The 21,967-nt window shown below is 28.4% G+C and overlaps 1 protein-coding gene across 2 annotated transcripts in view; it reads left to right on the top strand.

The window, feature by feature from the left end:
- The window catches only part of LOC123297275 (nuclear pore complex protein DDB_G0274915), a 402,738-nt gene that overhangs the window by 126,519 nt on the left and 254,252 nt on the right, over window positions 1–21,967 (top strand). The gene's annotated exons all lie outside the window — the stretch shown is intronic.

Here is a 21,967-nt window from a genome sequence, read left to right as displayed (position 1 = left end):
TATACCCAAATTTTGTTCGTAGCATCCATATTTTTAAGCGTTTCAAACTTAGGACTAAACTTAGTATACCTTAGTATATTTCATATACATATAGTATAAAATAGATTAACGTAAAAATAAAAAAGTGAAAAAACTAAGATTTCGTGAAGATTATAAGGAAAAAGCTTTTGCGAAATGTTAAAAAAAAGCGATGTTTTTGAATATCACCCACGTACTACAGTGACTGTGTATTTATAAACATTTTATTTGCTATTACATAATAATGTTATTTACATATATAACTCAGGTGATTCAATTAAATAAAAAAAAAAGGTACAAGAAAGTTTTTCGGATGTTTTAAATAAATAATATGGAAGGTTTGTACCGTACACAATACATATAGTTTGTACGTTTTAAAATTTATTTTGTATACAATTCTATATACAGGGTTTGTCAGTGAGACCGTGCTCAAATACTATTCGAATAAAAAAAAGCGATTGCGATAGCCCAATTTTTATGCCTAATAGTTATTTACGATATTTGTAGTATTATTAACGGAACTGCATTATTAACGCACGCATGCGTAATTTGCACAATTAGCTTGCGTTAATAATACATTATCACACGCATAATGTACAAAACTTTATCTACGCCTCTAAAATGTGAAAATCAACGATATTGAGTAAAATAAATAATTAAAAAAATACCTATAGTTACTTGTTATTAGTTGGCAGGAATTTTTAGTGTGATAATTCATTCGATACTAGTGCGGTAACGAATTCGCTACGACACCAGTGTTATATATACTATTTTTCCCACGCATGCTGAGTGAGAAAAGTAGTTCTTACCTTACGTGCACAGATAAATTAATTAATCCCGCTTAGAGTGGGCCATATGAGATTTTTAAACGTTTTGACTCAAACATAAATAATAAGACGATTTCTGAAATTTCACCGAATGTGAGCACTTTTTTGACAGTTTCAAATTATTTTTAGGCACATGAATAACAGTTTTTTGAGCTTGATTGTGTTTCTTATGACTCATCTTGTAAATAGGTGTTCTTTTTTATTTATGCATTCCAATGCGTTGAATTTTATAGTCGAATTTAGGTACACAGTATAGAAATCTAATGTATGAAATTTATATGTTGTGGGTCGAGCAAAGGAATATATGTATTTTGTTTTAGGGCTCTTGTAAATTGAATCGTGCTAGATATAAGAAAAAATTCAATCTTTTATCTAATTTGGACATGAATTATGAATTTTTTTTCTAATCAGGAATCTAATAGCCTAGGACTTACAAAACCTAGAACGCACAAAACCTTTATAAAATGGTGATAGTAATTATGGGTTTTATTCTTGGAGTTAGGTGAAATAATATATTTTAAAATAATCAATAATTCGAATCTTTAACTCCCTTCTAAAGATACTAGGACAAGAGAACGTTTTTTGAGAAACCGGTTTTTATATCACTATACCCATGCTTCTCGTCTGATAGTTTTAAGCCTTTCACGTTGCTGTCATGTAAAATGTCACTTCACGTACTCACAAACCGGCTCAGTGGCTAGGCGAGTAAAGACGCCGCCGCCTTGAACGTTTGACTTTTCACTTTTATATGATTCGTCGATATTTATCGCTATCAAAATGTAATTTTTCGATAGCATTTATAAGTGCTAGAATGAAACCTAATTATGTATAAAAAATGTTTATATGAAAATGTCAAAAATCAGTTGAATAAAAATAACTGACTAACAAAAACTTTCAAAGTTTTCTTCTTTCAAAATACACAATAAAAAATAAATATATACCTTCGGAAGGGAAAAAAATTTATATTTAGTTTTCTTTTCGTGATATAATTTGATATATTTTTTTTCCTGAATAGCCTTCGCTGAACATAATAAACACGATAACAACAAGACCAATTTTCAAAACTTCCTGTTAGTCAATAAATTTTTTAGGAAGTGTGAAATTACCTATATATATATATTATTGAAAATCGGATAATTGGGAAACTTTTTTTGTTATTTATTTATGAAAATTTTTTTTTATTTCATTTCCTGTGAACGAACGAACGCTCGGCACACACAAGTATATTGAAAACATAATTTATCAATTTTAATAATAAGAAAAATAAATAATATCCACTTACATTCGTTTTCCACACTCCATAACACTTCAAACACAACAGTTTCCTTTAATAAATACCTTTTTTATTTCGTAGAACACGTACCTACATGCAACGTGTACTTTTAAAACAACGATGTACGATGTATTATTATTTTGTTGTTTTAATCTACTTCAAAAAACGGAAAAACGTTTTCAATTCGATTCATATTTTTAAAATGTTGACTCACTGTTTTTTCTAGAAAAATAAATCTAACTATTGTGTAATTGAATGCGAAAATGTGCCTTGAAAAATAATTAGAGCGGGAGCAAGTCATGAAATACACAAAATACACACAACCTGTCAAACTAACGAATATTTAGTTAGATATTTGAGACCCTCTAAAAATGAATGTCGAGGTCGTTTAAATATTACGTCAACAAACTTTCAATGATTTTAGTCCTTCGCGCCCTAAAACAACACTTTTTTATTGGATTGATCGTGGTTTAATGGTAAGCCTACTGAACTGCCACACCGAAACACATAATTGTTCGAATCTCAGTCGGAAGAAAATTTTTTTATTTTTTCTATTAATATATATAAATAAAAATGGATTAGTAATTGAAAAACTTGAGAATGGAATGGCTCGAACAGTTCGGCTATATTTTTTCTCCATATTTTCGTTAAGGCACAAGGACTGCGACAAGCCAAAACATTTTGACAGAACGAAGTTTGTGGAGCAGCTTGTGCCATAATAAAAGTAAGAAAAAATGAAACACCCTCCCCTAAGCCTGCTTGCGTGTTACTTGAATGACCCCCTGTTACACATCTTTTGTAAAGTTTAATATATAAAATGCAAAACTTTTGACATTTCTAATGTATGCATGCTCCAATGAAATAAAAATATAAAATCTTGAATTTTTAAGGCAGCTTATTTTAAGCAGGATTCCGTCAATATCAAAGCAAATGTATTCCATTCGGTTTAAGCCTCAGGCACCCTGAGGCTTAAACCGAATAATAGAATAACTAGAATATATTTTTAAAAAAACAGGTCATTTTAAGGAGACTTTTTATCTATCATGTGAGTGGAAACGTTATGCGTCAGTCTCTCAAATGCCTTTCCTCTTAGTCTAATAATAAAAAATTGTGCTAGTCTTGACAAATCACATTCGTTAAACGATTTAAATTGAAAAATGTTAGTCAAAACTTTTTAAACAAACATTATTTTTATGAAACAAATTAGTATCAATGAAATTCATTCTTTAGCAGTATTTCTCAAATAATTGTTAAATTTGTTTTTGAGGTTGGTTTTAAAAAAAAAAAAAGATTTTTTTTATTCACTTATCAAATAGCCATTATTTTTTGCAATAAATTTTCAATTCGTATTGTATAACGAAGTAAATCTACTTTTTTTATTCGCTAAAAATAAAATTGAATTCTTTTGTGTATTGGGAGATAAAATATAAAGGATGTTTAATTTAATACAAATTATTATACATGCTTTTATTTTGCATTTCCTTTTTAATTCCGTTTAAAAGAATTTTATCAAATGTAGGAAGAATTTATTTATGGTTATGAATGTTGGGGCAAAATTGATTCACAAAATAATTACGAAAATTTAACAAAAAATCATTGTTATTAAATTTTAGTTAACATAGTTAACACTCGTTATGTCTTCTGGGATTTAATTCTCAGGATATCAAAAACGTCAAAATGGATATTAATGCACATAATATGCCCAAAAATGCAATTTACAAGGACAATGATTTTTTTAAATTTTACAATACTGAACATTCAAATTCTATTTGAAATCTTTTTAGATGGAGACGCCATGTAGAATCGTTCGGGCGGTGAAAAAATTTCTTATTTAGAGTTATTTTTGACTTTAATCAATTTTTGATTCATGAGTCGTTTATAGTAATTGTATTTTCTCTACACGCAGGAATTTTTATCTAAAAATTGAGAAAACACTTTTTCCCCCATCTTGCCAACGCCACCTGTAGACTCCCTGTAAAAATTTCAAATTATCTTAAATTTTTCAGATCATTTCATTAGGTTTTGTTTATTAACTTTCCAAAATTTTTTGTTTAACATGGATAGTGTTACTATATGATGTCTATATTTAATTACTATCCTTAATTACAATAATTATATCAAACATACGAGATCATTATCATATGATACTGTAATTATGGATGTATCTAATTTATTATCCTTAATGATCCTGTAATTTAGATCATAAATGTTATATATACACAGGTATATGAGGTATATCCAAACTGTACAAGTCCGAATATTAGATTACATTTTAAATCCCCGACTAACAAAGAAGGGTGTTATAAGTTTAACATGTCTGTGTACCTGTGTATCTATGTGTCTATGTGTCTGTGACATCGTAACTTCAAAACGAATAAACCGATTTAGATATTTTCCCTTGTTTGGTAATTTGACGAGATTGCTCTTAGCTATATTTAAAGTTCGATTTTAGGATTCCGTACCCGATAGAAAAGACCTTCAAAGAGCTGACCAAATATTCTTGAAAGAAAACTAAGAACACTTTAAATTATCTATCAAATAAACAACAAATTCACAGTTGGGTCATCGGTTTAGAAGATAGAAAGCATCGGTTTTTATTGTTTCTGTCTGAGAATTTGATATACATATATTTTATTATTTATTAATCGTGCTTGAAAATATCAGAAGCTTTAAATGTTTTTGATGGAAGTAATACTCCCGACTAATTTTACGAATTAAAAAAGCTGGACTAGTTTTGCATAATGCTGTAGTTACGAATGAAAAAAATGAAAAACAACTTCATGATTAAACAATTTTTCATAAAATTTCTACTACAAATTTGTAATTCTGTATATGACCACACACTTTCATGAATCTTCCAAAAATACATATACAGTGTGTCCTAATAAGTTGGCACCATATGGAAAACTAATTCATTAGTTGTTTTATAAAAAAAAAATTATGATTAATAAAAATTTCTGGATGATCTAAAACGAATAATCAGATATCAATTTTTTGCATTCACTTTGCATTTGATTTTTTACAATATCGACAATTTTTAAAGTTGATTTTAATTGAAAAGTACGCTCATATATCCAATATTATCCATCTCCCATGAACCCATTTCATCATTGGTATTACTTATTTTTCAGCAAACCTCGTAGGTATACGAATGCAAAAAAATGATATCTAAGTATTTCATTTGTAGACTATGCACAACTTTTTATCAAAAATAACTTTTATTCATAAAACAAATAATAAAAAAGTTTTTTATATTGTACCGATTTAATTGGACACACTGTATATAACTTTTGATAAAAAAAACTGTATTTTCATTATTCTATGTAAATAATAAATATATATATATTTTTTTGTATTACTTTTTTTTTTGTTTTTTGTAGAATTTGTAGTCTAATGGGAAATAAAAAGCTTATAGTAAATCATATAGCTCCAGAGTTAGCTGTAGGTCTGTCTGTCTGATACTGTGGACATTGTGGTACTTTGATACTGTACTGGTTGTATTTATGTATGGCGAACAGTGATATGCCTAATAATATGTAAATACCTCTAATATCTATGTATATTCGAGTTATTTACATTTATTTCAACATCGTAATTGGTGTCCATTTATACCAAATGATTAAAACTAACTGATTCCGACGAAGTATTTATAACATAATATTAAAAATATCTGGATGACCGAGCTTTGCTCGGTATTCTTAAAAAGACACAAATTTTATCACTAATAGAAGACCGTTTTAAATGTCTCCACACAAATACCAATTTGAATCATTAACTACGATATACACCAAAAGATGTCAGGAAGAGTTATAATTTGCATTGTATTTCATTAACTACGATATACACCAAAATATGTCAGGAAGAGTCATATTTTGCGATGTATGTTTCAGTTTTTCATGAAAAAACGAATAAACCGACGTTTTTTTAAAATGAAACCTTGTTAGATCGACTTATCGCCCCAAAAAACCCCTACATACTCATTTTCATGAAAATCGTTGGAGCCATTTCCAAGATCGTTGATATATATATATATACAAGAATTGCTCGTTTAAATACATAAGATTATTTTGAACCTTGCGCTTTTATATTTTAAGTACAACGTTATTTAATAGAATGTTATATCTTAAATGAAAGAGACATATATTCGCAGAAACAAAATACTAAAAACGGCCAAAGTTCGAAAAATTTGAACAGAAAGTTTGTTTTCGTAATTCGATTCGAGGAAATTTTGTGATCTAAATTGATTTATATTGCATTTTATAATTGCATATTATTAAATTAACCGTAAATATTTTAAATTCACAATTCGGCTAAAAGTGATGAAAATGAATCCAAACTTAGAACTTGTCGCCGAAAACGAATATCGCCTCAGAATTGGTCTCCGAAGTACCTGGTCTCCGAGTTAACTTTATTCTCGTCGTTTCTTAGAGTTTTCGAAAAATTCGTTATATAATCGGTCCAAGCTCGTTGCTCGAGAGTTTTTGGGGTCGCTGAACACGAATATAGCGACAAAATCGGGTCCCAAAAAACATCAAATAACGTGCTTGGGCTGATTATATAAGGAATTTCCCGAAAACTCCAGGAGACGACGATGATACCATTTAAACGGGGCACCATGTATATTCTGACGTCATGAGACCAATTCTGACGTCATATTCGTGTTCAGTGACCCCAAATCCCTCCAGTTAACAAGTATGAAATCGTTTTCATTACTATTAACCGAATTGTGAATTTAGTATTTTTACAGTTAATTTAAAATGAATTTATAAAAAGTATATTATTTATGCATATTGCATATTTTTAATTTCTTATAAATCAATTTTGTTCAAAAAATTTCCTTATGCTCTAAAGAATCGAAGAACCGAAAACCGCATTCAAATCCAACTTACTGTTCAAATTTTTCGAAATTCATTGCTTCGTTTCTGCGACTAATATTGTCAAAAACGTTGCCAACTCTCGATATAATGGAGAGCAACATTTTCAGAATTAACCTTTATCATCATTTGCTTAGAATCTCTTGTTACAAACTAACCAGAGTATCCATAAATATGAAAGAATGTTTTTTTTTTTTTGGTATTATTTATTTAGTGTGCCGTTTTTTTTCTGTATTGCTGCTGTTACTTCAAAAAAAAAAAAAAATAAATAAAAATAAAATAATATAAATTATTATCCATCCAAGCAACCGAGCGTAATTTGATATGTTTAATTTTTTTTCGTTTATTTGTATATTTATTATTTATATTAATGTTTGTAATAATGATCTAGTAATATTTGTGCGTTGGTATACAAAAAAAAATGTAAAAATTTAAATCATTTTAATATTTTTATCTATTTTTTATCATCTGTTTTTATTTTATTTTTTAATTTGAGCCGCACCTATGTCATTTGCTTGTTTTATTCCAAAAATTAGTTTGTTTTTAAATTTCTAATGAAATGTCAACAGAACAAAATAAAAGTATGAGCGTTAGCTTCAAAATTATTTTATTATATCGTTAATTTTACAATAAATAAGATCATTCTAAAACTGTAGTTCTCAACGTAAAATTTACCTTCAATACATCTTATAATAAAATATTTTGAGATATGGATACATCGGTTTTAAAACGGAAAAAATGTGTATAAAAAATAATTTAACAGATAATCCATACCATAAAACTTAGCCTTAAAAGAAAATATATACTATTTAGATTACACTGACTCAGTTATAATCGACAATCATGTTCCAGGCTTCTTTCCTAAAGAACAACGTACGTTGAACTCCAAGAATAGATTATTGCGGGAGGGTTAGAAAAGGGATTTTGAAGTTATTTGAATTAAGAAAGAATTTTCTAACTTTTTATGACGATTATTTTTTAAATTCTTATTTTCTGTTGTTTCGAATCAAGAAAAAAGAGACTTTTTTAATATACACAATCTATCATCTGATGATTTTCTCAAATTTTACAATTTAAAGATTTTAAAAACTAAAAAGATCACGTGTGTCGGTTAATATTATAAAAATATTAACAAAATCATAAGCAAATGTATAAATAATCCAACGTCTTAGTGTCATATCAAATGAGGTTTTCTAATCTCGATTTTATATTTGTCAATAAATTGGTAATAATTTAAAAAAAAAAAAAAATGAAAGTAACGAGCAATCATTATTTTGATAAGTTGGTACTAAAAAATAAACAGACCATATCTATTTTTTTGTTAAATTGGGAGAAAACTAACGATTTCCAATCAAGAATTATTGCAAACGACATATGATTATATAAATATATCTGTATGTAATAGCATTGTCTGTATTATGACACAGGTAATGTTACATAGTTACTCATATTATTTATTTATAATGTTCCGTTCACTATTGAAAATGTCAAGGTAATCTTAATAAAACGTTGAAATTGATAAAAACAATCATAATTTTTTTTTAAATACAGTCCCGTTGAAAAATTTACTATACTCTTTTGTTTAAGTAACAATACCTTTTCTCGTTATACCACGTAATACCACAACAGACCCTATGGGCAAAGTGTGTCCCATCCCCAGGACAGCGACTCTAACCTTACCTAACCTAACAGTACCTGGATGACCGAGCTTTGGTCAGTATTTTTTGAGATAAAAAGGCACAAATTGTATCACTAATATAAAAACCGTTTTAATGTCTCCACACAAATATGAATTTGAGTGTCTCTGAAAGCTTACAAATTATTGCTTTAAAAAAGCAAACTTTGTTGAATACCAAGATAAGGTAAATCAAATTTTATTAATTGGACTAAAATATAAAATGTTCTTAATGTGCATATCATAAATAATCATTCCTTTTTTCGCGACCTCTTAGTCGTCTAACCAAAACTTGTACAAAAGACATAACACATCGGACACTTGATTATTGATTTATTTTTTTTTATAAATGATAGTTTATTGACTATGAATAAATAACTGTTTAATAATAGTATTATTATAAACTTGGTAAGCAATTAAGTCTAAATCAGCATTTTTTTTTATTAATTGTATGCAAATTATATGTTTAAAATAATATTATTCATTCATACTAATACTACGTTGTATCTAATAAAAGTATGACATTTATACGGAACAAGTATGTACTTCCGGTTGGTTGTACAAATAGCAATGTCAATGGACATTGCTATTAAACATTTACAAATTATAAGCTAAATTTGACAGAGCACCTACTCAATAGCTTTTCGTTGTGGTATTGGACGCAGGGTACAGTTCAACAAAAATAGCGTTATCACATGAAGGTTGATCAGAAAAGAAATTTTAAGCTGGAAATAAATCATTTAAAGTGAAATATGGTCTAAAAGACCATATCTTTTTTTTTCACTTGTTTTTAATGAAATTTTATTTATTTATAAACACGTCTATCATAGTTTTTCTCTCGAATAGTTTTCATGGCTTCACCCACGTCATAAACCGAATTTAAAAAAGATTTCTGCGGTTGAACTTCGTTCTTATCCAAGCGACGACATTGAGGTCAATTTACCGCCCCATTAATTTTTTTGATCACACTGCCGCTGCCTGGATTCGCACCCATATATAGGCAATTAATGCCATATCAAAAATTCCGATTTTAATCCACGCATTGCCTTAATGTCTGATCAGCCTTAAAAGAGTAAAAATAATAGCCTTAATGTTTAAAATTCTCATTTCAAAACTAGTGGCAATATCTTCCAAAATATTTTTTAATGAATTCTCCCTTCAACTGTTCACCTATAAATTATCAATTTGCATGGTAAGCAAATTATGAACTATAAACAAAATAATTATCTATTTAAAACAATTAGATTTTAATTTATTTAAAACAGGAAATGTATTTAATGTTTCTTAGTATTACAATTTTATTTCATAATTTTCAGGAAATATTATTTATAGAATGTATAATAATATTAAGTAACGATTATATTTCAAATTCTTAAAAAATCATAGAATATTATTTATAAATAATAAATTTAATTAATTTTATTGTGTTAAAACTAATAATACAAAATTTATATATTTTTATGTAATATACTTTAATGTGTTAATTTAAAATTAAAAATATTGTTTATAGTTTACAACAAAAAAATAATTGCATTAATGATTATTTTATGTAGGTATAATAATAGGTTGCATGTTTTGCCTTTATTTTTAAATATTTTGAATAATTTTAACCTGATTAAAGAATAATAATTTTATTAATTTTTAAGTTTCTCTTCGATTTTATCTTTCAATGTAGATTTAAAAGAACACGGACTCATGTCAGTAATTTAAAAAAAAAAAAATTTATTTTGATCAACGCACATTCACGTAGCGAAAACTTTCTTTTGACCAAGAGCCAACAATATGAACCTCCAACAATAAGAGCCATGAAAATAATTTGTTTGACCAATCAGAACCTCTTTGAAAAAATCGAAAAAAATTTTCGTTTTGGAATTTGATGAAACTCGGTATATGGGGTAATTTTGTTCCAAAAAGTCAGCGAGTATTATGTTCAAAACTTCATTTTCGAAAAATGTTCCCCACCAAAAAATGAAAATCCATAAAATTGTGAACAATAAGGAGGATAAGTGAGGGCTATAACGTGATAGTCTTTGTTTTTAAAGGAGAAATTGCCTAGCAAAGCTGGCGGATATCTGCTAGTATAATTATAAAAATCATGTTTAGCCCAGACACGATTATAATTTTTATAATTTCTATGCAAATAACCCGCCTATTCTATAAGTTTTTTCCTTAGCACCCTTGACTCGAACCATATATAAGAATTTATTCTATATTCAAATGAGTCACACAAATAACACAGTGTAAAATTCCAATAGGAAAAAACTATGTTACTTTATCATGCAAAATGAAATCATGCAAAAAACAATAAATTTCAAACAAAAAACTTATAAGTAAAAAAACAAAAAATTAATATACATGAAATGTGAATAAATAAAATGCAGTTTGCAAACAAAAAAGGTAGAATTTTTTCGATTGTAATAATTATGTTGTTTCCTACTTGCTACAATGATGCGATGCGATATAAGTACGAACGACAAAACCAAAATGACACGAGATAGTAATTACGATTAGTAGAGCATTAAAGTTATGATAGGAACTTGATATAAACATTGTATTATTATTATACTAATATAGTTTGATATAATATAATAATTCATAATATGCACGTGCTAAATAACTATATGTATAGTTTTAGTCTATCGATAAATAACAATATTCATAAGTATAGACGGAATACCTGTTGATAAATTAATCCTTTGTTAACCCCCAAACTAACAAAAGGAGTTTTATAAGTTTGACCGCTATGTGTGTGTGTGTCTGTATGTTTGTCTGTCTGTGGCATCGTAGCGCCTAAACGGATGAACTGATTTTAATTTTTTGGTTTTATTTGAAAGGCAATTTAACGGAGAGTGTTCATGGTGTTTCATGTGCATGCTTAAAGTTTTGTACCCGAAAAAAACTAAAAAATTGATTAAAAGGCATGAAATATTATTTTAACATATAAATAATTACTATGGAAATGAATGGTCAAACAAACATGGCACAATTCATTTCGAAAAGTGAAATTAGGTAATTCAAAACAATAATTCAAAAGAACAAAGTCAACTCAAATATTTCAATTTCAATTAAAATATTTCCAAAAATTTGTCCCAAAAAATGATAGCTCTCTAAGTATCCTTTTCATCTCATCTGATGTACTTGACATTGACTTGATATTGATTAAAGAAAGAGTGTTATAAGTTTAAGGTGTCTATCTGTGCGTCCGTGTGTTTCTCAGTGACATCGTAGCCCTTAAACGCTCGAATCTACTTGATTGAGAACATTTTATATTTCCAATATTATTCGCTCCCCGTGAAAAAGAAATATTTACTAAAATTATCATTTACATTTTTCTGTAAACTAAGTTTTAGGCCTTTCCATAAGCTGCGTGTAGAATTCGTTCATTTATTTTGTTGTTGAAAAATCAACATTGTCAAAGTTTTCGAAGTAAAACTTCTTGAGGCACACTTGACTTGGGGAGGAAACTGGAGAATGTATGATTAGAATATTACGAAAATGTGTGATCAACCTTTTTACGAAAAGTGTGATCAAGTTGGAATTGAAATATTAGTTACGTTTCAACAGCACAACAACATCCATGTCATACTTAAAGTATATAAAATAGTATACAATTAAACAGAAACCCAGTAGCTTAGTGGCAGAACACTGGATTCCGATACCGGAGATAAGCGTTTTGAACCAAATCATCTAGAATAATTGAAAGAAGAAATTGAACATATGACATTCAAGACATAAGCATACAATATGTTTAAAGAAATCAATAATATATGAAAAAAAAATACTCCGATTATTAATAAATATTTAATAATTATTATTATTCAATTTAATTTGTATTTATTGATGTCATAACATCGTTTTACCAAGTAGGTATAGAAATCAATATGATTGATTGACTGATAAATACTTTTGTATTGTTTTATTTTATTGAATACTTTTAACTTCCTGGTAAAATTGGTTAATTTTTAATTTCTTTTTGTTAAATGAATTAAAACAATGAAGATTTTCTTCATTATTGTGTTGGTACAAAGTCGGTTTCTTTTTCTATGAAGCAAGTGTCTTGGAAATGATTTTCCTAGCAGAATGAAACTTTCTTGCGTTATAGTACTTCTAAATATACAAATGGAAATTGATCCGGAATGGCACAAGGAATAATTTTTGAATTGAAGTTAACATAAGTCAAGAAAGTCGTTTTTAGTGTAGAAATAGAAATTTTTTCTAAAAATTTGCATACATATCTGTACCAACTGTAAAAATAACGAATTAGTAAGTTATACTTGCGAGTACTCAATTGACCATTTTACGAACGCTATTCCACGCTCGAAAATTAAGGTTTCGGTGTACGTATTAAAAAAAATATAAATTATTTTTCATATATGTATATAACTTTCTTCTTTTGAAACTAAAAAATGATTTATTATAAAACTAAAGTCTCTTTGATCAAAGCACCTGTAACCATATAAACCCACTGTCTAAGTAGATTAGTTTACGCCCTTATTTTACAAATTTTTATATTTGGTTCTTTAAAAATTATTATAAACAATAAATGATTTATACGTATTCAATTCATTATATTAAGTAGAAAAACCAGTTAAACAAGTGGAATAAAATTACTTCAGTTTATATTTTGGTTGATAAAACGAAAGTAGATTTTTGAATCAACAAGAAACACTAACTTATATTTGTGTGTGTATTTTTGTGGTATATTCGTAACATATTATGAATAATAAACGTAAATGTGCTGTTCCCTTTGTGTGGGTTTTAAGATCTCATTAAAATTATTTCTAAAATATTTCAGCAGAAATTACCTTAATAAAAATGACGTTGAGACTATCGTACAAAAAATTTTATTCGTAATTTCGAAAAATTCTGTCAAAAAAAGGAAAGTTTTCATTTGCAGCAAATCTGTCAAATCTTGGCTTTATGGTTTCTATTTCCTTTAAGAAAATAACCCGAGCTTTTAAAAAAATGCAATATAAAATTTCTCAATGTATTCTATATTTTCTAGTATAAGGCTTCTTAATTGAGACGTCATTGTATCATTTATTTTCAACAGGTTTCAACTCTCAATAGTAATATTAATAATATTAAATTAATATTTAGTTGAATTTTAATATACTTGCAACACCTACAACTTACAATTATTATTTTATTATATCGTTAAAATAATATCTATAAATACACTTTCTAAAATAAATATCAATTTGGTAACAAAATATTTATTCTATTTGCTCATTATACACATTTACTACAGTGTTACGTACACAGTAGTACGCACATTAGTCAAGACGCTATTGGCTCACAGTTCAACAAAACTTGTGAGTAACAAAGCTATATCACTAAGGTCATACTTTTCCTTTATAGGCTAGGTTAGGTTAGGTTAGAGTGGCTGTCCTTTTGTGGAACACACTTGGACCATAGAGTTCGCTGTGATACCGAAAAAGGGTTGGCTCATCCCCGGCCACTACTTCATGAACCATTTGGAACTGTTTAAGAACAGCAGGAGTTCTTTAACGTAGACATACTTTCGGTGGGAGAGGTCGTCAAAAAGAGGCTGGCTCAAGTCAGTCAATCTCCTCATGGCAAGAGCTGGGCAGTGACAGAGAAGATGAGACATAGTGTACTCCTTCTTATCAATATGACAACTCCTGCAGTAGTCGTGATACACTGTCAGATACAGGCGTTCAGCATGCCTTCCGCTCAATCCATGTCCTGTAATAGCCGCAACAACTTTGCTATCAGAGGCCCTTGCAAGTGATCTTTGATTAGATCTTCGGAACGCCTCCGATTGTACTCGGACCATATCTTTTCCTTTATAAGATGTAGTAAATTTCTTCATAACATGGATTTTTTGTCTCTTTAAATGTCTTGGAAATGTTAGTACATACATAAAATTCGTAAAGTGATGCTTGTGAGTTGATACTACAAAAAAAAAAGTTCATTAAAATTAACGCAACTTAAATATAAATTGTTTATCCTTTTACTTAATATAGAGGTGCATAAAGCCTGAAAAATCACGATAATCCATTATAGTTCGAGCTACAAGATGATGAAAGTCACCAAAAATCACTTTTTGATGCTATTTCATCTTACGTACAAATTTTTTAACTATCTAGCTCAATTTAGAGGCATAACTGAATTGAGCAAAGCTATAAAAACGTGGAAAAAACAAGTTTTTCCCTCTGAAAATTCTCTCCAAGTTAGAAAAATCTTTTATTGCTGCTAAAATGTTATTTTATCTAGAAAACAACCCATTGTATCGTAAATTTCGAATATTTCATGGTCATTTGGATTAAGGTTAGCCGTTGGAGGGAGTACTATTGTCTTCTGTGTTTTATAGGGGAAACAAATATTTTCCTATATTACAGCTTAAAACCCAGCAGAATGTTAAACAGAAGTTTGTATGTTTGAGAATAGACACTGTAATAAGACTTGAATCAATAAAGAATTGTTTTTAACGTCAAAATTATTTATTTACAAACTCGAATAATGAATTGCTATTTTTGGAAAAGACATTCGTAGCTACTTAGTAAATCAATTTCTTCAAATGTTAGTTTATTCTCCCAGACTATATTTAACACTGTAGTCGATAATAAATTAAATTCAATTGCTTAGTCATACATATTTATTTATTTGTTATTATAAAATATTTATTATCAAATTAAAATTAAAATTTTAATAAAAATTTTGTTATTATTATTTAAAAAAATGAAGTTGTGTAATATAATTTGGTATAAATTTCACACTCCGATATATGTAGTATTATTAATTAATTCAAACTTCACTTTCAAACCCATGAAAAGTTTGTTTAAAATTTTTAAATTTAATAAACAAGTAAAATTTGCAAAATTAAAAAAAACACTTAACGTAAAACAATAAGCGTGTAACTAAATTTTATTTTATTGTTTAATTCAACAGGTATATTCATATAAATTTTATGGGACGGCAAAATATATATTCAATTTTTTTACAAATAAATAGGCATGTTTAGTGTACCAACTTGCGTATACATCAAAATGAACCATTCCCACATAAAAAAACAGATAAAAACTAATCATCTTTATGGTTAATTCAACTTGTTAAGAAGCGATGGATAAACCAAGTAAGTACTCCTAGTAAATTTGGGTCATACTTTTCAAATTTGTCATCGAAATTAACCTAGCTCTAATACGTTTCAAAAAGGTGGAGTCCTGGCCAGGAATTAAGCACATGAGTGATAGCTAGCATAAAACTGACATCACAGCCGAAAAGAATGACCCAAAACTAGTGGGTTTCGAAAAAAACTTCAATAAAATCGGATCAAATTTGCCTGTGTTATGAAAGAAATGGAATTTTTTAACTTTTTGACGTCAATAGAATCCAAAAATTTAATTTTTCTCTATCACATCCAAATTTTATCCACTTTCGAGAAACCAAGCATGTAATCCTTCTAAATTTGGGTCATACTTTTAAAATTTGTTGTCAAAATTAACCTAGCTCTAACAGGTTTTCAAGAATGTGGAGCCCTGGCACCGGAATTAAGTCCATGAGTGACAGCTAGCGAAAAACTGACATCACACATGAAAAAAATGACCCAAAATAAGTGGATTTCAAAAAAATTCCAATAAGATGGGATCAAATTTGCCTGTGTTATGAAAGAGATCGAATTTTTTAACTTTATGACGTCATCAGAATCCAAAAATTTAACTTTTCTCTATCACATCCAAATGTTATCCAATTTTTAGAAACCAAGCATGTAATCCTACCAATATGTAAAATTTTGCTGTTTTTTACAGATAAAAAGAATATTAATCAATATTTGCATATTTAATTTTTTGGATTTTTGTAAATTTTACATGTTTAATAACATTAAACTTTGATCTTTGAATATATAATAATTTCATTACAAAACTTTCAAATTCAATAACCTTTACCAAAAATTAATTAAAATTAATAAATGTAATAATTATATTTAATAAATAAATTAATAGGCATAACAGCTATTTATTATTAATATTATTATTAAATAGATTACTTTATTTATTACAACTATGTACTTAAAAATAAAAACAATATAGGAAATGTATTTAATATGAAATGCAATTACACATTATTTAATACAATTTAGGAATAAATATTTTAGTATTACAGAACACGATTTATTTTATGTTATTTTATTTCTCTCTTTAAATGGTATAAAATTATTTTGTTGAAACTTTCTAATTATTCAATTTTCTTATAACAACATAAATGGATATCTTTTCATTTAATCGATTTCAAAATAAAAAGGAGATAAAGAGTACAACAAATTGAATTATAAATTATTTTATATATCTACAAAGTTTGGTTTTGTTTCGACAGCCTGCGAATATTTTGCAATAATCATTGGATGATTAAATCAACGAATTGATCTTAGGACGTAGTATCTGTTTTATCTGTCTAATAACTTTTCTTGCTAAAATTTTCATAGCTGGAAATTTTTTTAATTCTTTAAACTATATAAAAATTTTAATAAAAAATACTTTTCAAGGGACAAGCTTTTATTATACTAAAAAGTAGAAAATAATTGTATCTATGAGTCACTTATATTCGACTATTTGTAAAAGCTTGAGGCATTCAATTTAAAATATCAAAAATAAATTGAAACGTCTCATCTACTCCAGATGCATGCAGATGATATTAAGCACCTCAGGCTTTTGAAAATAGTCGGGTATGAGTGACTCATAGACAAAATTATTTTCTACTAGTACAATAAAAGCTTGTCCCTTAAAAAGTTTTTTTTGTTAAAATTTTTAATTTAAGACTAAAAAAATGGATATATATCAAATATGGTGGACGCTATGGGGAAATCAATTGGGACGCCATGAATTGTCATCCAAACTTAATGTGCATGGAAAATTTCAGCTCAATCGAAAACCGGGAAGTGGATCAAATTTGACTTGCTAGATTTAATTACAGACAGACAACGGGACAGTCACAGATGTAACTAAATAAAAGCTTGTGAAATTGACGACTATTCATTGAAGACGATATGCAAATAAGAAGGTAAAATTTTTTATTTGCCCCACTACAATGTAGTTGTCATCAGTTTGAATCAGCTAATCGTAATTATTCTTCTGAGAGATGTTATTTATTGCTAATGTGGCGACTGTTTCACGAATTAATAACGAGTAATATCAAGAAGGGTAATTACGATTAGTCGATTCCTTCTAATGATGATTATATTGTAGTCGAAATATGTATTTATCATACAAAACAATTGATCTAGACATTTGGGCTGAATTTCAAAATTAGTTTTAAATACCTACAGATCATATCCTATTATATCCTATATCAAGATGGTTCAATACATACTTTGACTTCATTCGTAAAGTTTTCGGGCGAAAAAATAAAATTAAATAAAATCTCATCAGACTTTTAAGGCTCTCTCCAAGGAATCTATTTATTTACAGATATACGTTCGAGATACTTCTTTAGTCAATTTGGTTTTTGTTTTGAGCTTAGTTATTTTTCTGATTATAAAAAAGTTTTCAAATACGCGTGTCATGTTAAATGGTTCTTTTTAATTACGAAATCAAAGATCAATTGATTTAAAAATATACCTTTATAGAATGTAATTATCGGTTATCGTGACTAACCGTGAGATTTATTTTATATCTATACAAGCGTCACATGCAATAAAAGTGAAAAATCAGTTCCATTTATGTACGAAATATAATTCACGGTGAAAATTATTTCATGATTTTCATATCATAGCTATTATCTCCCAAAACTAGAGCCTATCGTAAGTCGTGACTAAGGTGTGCGGTTAAATGGCAAACATGATCATCAGTTCGTGCATGGCGTAAAGAAAACAAATTGAGTCAAGTAAAAGAGCACAATATTCGTCTCTTTCTGCCCTTAACTTGAAGACTTTAAATATCATGTCCGGTTCAAGACCATTATGCTCTTGCTTGGTCCACCGGTAGTCAGGGTGAAAGTAGAAAGGGCAGTACGGCAGCAGTTGAAAAGTTTTTTGATTTCGAATGTGGGGGAAATACTTTTACCATTAAAGAGACACATAATAATAATTTTCTGCGTACTCTAAAAATGGCAGTGTAGTGTCCGATCAACCTTAGTCAAACATTTCAATATTTAACATTTCAACTATTTCACGTTTTGTTTTTATCTTAATATAATTTCAATATTTTAACTATTTATCCATGTGTGGTTTAAAATTCAATGAATAATACTAAATTATCTTATTTAAGGTAGTACGAACGCCAAGGCAAGTTTAGACTTGTGGTTGAAATTATTTGTATCTTATTTTCAACATTGATGATGAATTTTGTTATAACATGAATGTAGAATGCAGAGCTATAAGATATTTCACCATCAAAATTGAAACCTATCATCCATCTTCCGTCGCCTACTTTTATATCATGTTAAATACACCTAGTTTTGAACTAATTTATGTAATTAAATAATTGGGCAGAACCCCTTAAAATTTTCAGAATTCATTTAGACTTAGTTAAGTTTCATTAAAAAAAATCAATTCGTTTATCCAAAATTGCCCTGGCGCTCGTACATCCTTAAAATTCAATGCAACATATTTTGTAAATCATACATTTTATTCATAATATAATTTGCTTCGTTAAAGTATCAACGTGAAATTTAGGACCGGACAAATACCTGGGATTCTCAACTGAATTTGTTTCAATTAATTTATAATCTTTAGCTAAATAAGAATTTCCGATTTTTGATTAAGAACTATGGATTCTTGCGTCAATAACTGGTTGGATGGAATTTCACTGAAATTAATGACAATACTTTTTTGGGTATAGTAGATTATTAAAAGGAAATTGAAGTTTTATGATTTAATAATCTTCTTGGGAGCAATTTAAAAAGTATCTAATGCATGTCAGTTAATATTATTACTACAACAGCTTTTGTCTCGAAATAACTTGTGTCAAGAACATTATGACACAATTTTTAATAACTTTTTTATATTACAAAAATTTTGAACAAAATAGAAAAACCAACAGTAGATATTATACACAGTTGACAATATGACAATACCTATGTAATTTTGTCACAGTATTGGATGATGCATCTTTTTTTTCTCACTATCTGGTCCTGGATGTACTACTATATGTTTGCAAATACAATATTATGCTAAATTTTTGTTAAGGAGATTGTATTTTCCATGAATGGTTCTGTCGTGTTAAATTTAACTATTCGTTTCCACGAAAATTTTATGGTAATATTATTGACGGAAATTATAGTCTTCTGAAACTAGTCAGACTAATGTGTCCCTCATACCATGAGGAGCAAGCTGCTAGCCACTGGCTCTTAGATTTGTCCTAAGCTCACATTCTAAGGAATTTAAACATGGATAAAATTCTTTCACAAATGCCCTTTTTGACCAAAATGTACTGAACCCTAAATACATCAAAATGATAAACGAACCGTAACTATTTGTACAGTTAGTTTGTATGCAAGTTAGTATACAGAATTAGTATACACTGTTAGGGAAAAAAATCTGGTGTGAAGAGACACATGACCTCTGTATACTGATAAGTCCCGTTAGTCGGAGGAAGATACATTACCCGCAATCCTCTGATAAATAAAAAAAATCATGCGGAGCAGTCTTTGGAGACTGCCGATAGATAAGAAATCTAAGTAACATATGAATGGTCTCGTCGAGCTATTAGATTATTTTTTGAATTATTTTTGGTTTGTAAAGAAATGTTAATGACCAATTTAATACATTGATAGCTTCTTGATGTTGTGATTTTACTTACTATTATCTTTTTTTAATTCATAAGGCACTTGCCACTATTGCTTTTATCGATGAGCTTTGATTCAATCATCTCGATTCTGCCATATCTCTTTTGAAGTGTATTTCCTCGGCATTGCGTCAACTTATTTTTATCGATCAAAACTCTGTCTCTATATAAGTGGGTCTGCCACACCCTTATTTCACGTATCCCTGAAAATTTTGGATCTTGAAATTCAGTCTTGGGAGATCCGTCATGGAGAATCTATTCAAGTGTAATTTTTCTATCCCAGTAAATTATAAAACCTTTTGGCAGTTTTTTGCCTTTGTTTCAATATCCTTCCATTTCCACCAGCATATTCGAGTATCTATAGTTACAAGTGTTCTTCTGCATAAATTGTCTAAGGTAGTTCTCTAGTTATACATACTCTTATTTGTGTGCACTATTTGTGACAACAGTGTAAAATACTAAGACAAGAAGAAATTTAACAAACTTATAAATTGATTTTTCTGCTTATTTTTCCAACTGATCGGACACGAACCGTTTTCTTGGTATCAAAAAATTCGTCAAAAATAATGTTTCGAAACGATGTTTTTTAAAAAAAATGTAAGGACCGTTTTCGAGATATATAGAAGAGTATATATTTAATATGGTTGGTATACTCATTTCTTAAATTCCTTTTACGAGGTGAAGTGACCCAATTTATTTAAAGACTTTGATTGACACATTAGAAATCAACTAAGATTTTGAACTTAAAAACGAAATCCTAGATATTACGAACTGAGTACGTCATTATATAGACGTAAAAAAAAACTGTTGTACATTTGACACGTTTGCTACCATCGACAATTCGACATATGTGTGTGAGTGTGTATGGATAAAACATAACCCACACATGTGAGATGTACCATATTATGAAAAATCACTTTGAGCTTATTTGTACCGCACATAAGCACGTACTCAAAATACTTCACATGAGTGTAATATTAAAAGATTTTAGCATGGGGTTCATATATATCTATATATATCTATTACCATATTTATATAGTGTTATCCTTGTTTTATTCGTTAACACTAAATTAGAATATATTTACTCACTTTATTAACTTTTATTTAATATACATTTTTGAATTCCCTGTACTTTGAGGGAATTAAATAATATTTATATATATTTTTTTTCATATATGTTATTTTGTGAAGTATCATAATTTATCAGTTCAGGTGTATATTTTTTAAGGTATAATAAATATGACAAAAAACTTTAATATTTCTGCAAAAAAAGAGAACAATAATATTCAGAGACTCCCAGATATAAACTCATGTTTTGCTAGTTTCATAATCGTAACCGAACAATATAATAGAGAAGAGAAAGAGAAAAGCGAAAAGGGAAAACTTCTAACTCTCGCCGAAATATGAATAGAATGAAATCAGTCATAGACTTTATAAAAATAAGTACAAAACTACGATTAACAAACTCTAATCCAATGCTCAAACCATCTCAGGAGAAAATTTAATGTGGAAACCCAGGCTCAGTCCGCTTGACCAAATCAAGTTCAACATGACTG

This window comes from Chrysoperla carnea, chromosome 4 (assembly GCF_905475395.1).
Source record: "Chrysoperla carnea chromosome 4, inChrCarn1.1, whole genome shotgun sequence".
In the NCBI taxonomy this organism is placed as follows: Eukaryota; Metazoa; Arthropoda; class Insecta; order Neuroptera; family Chrysopidae; genus Chrysoperla; species Chrysoperla carnea.
The sequence above is the reverse complement of the archived record's forward strand: the minus strand, read 5'-3'. Positions and strand labels throughout refer to the sequence as shown.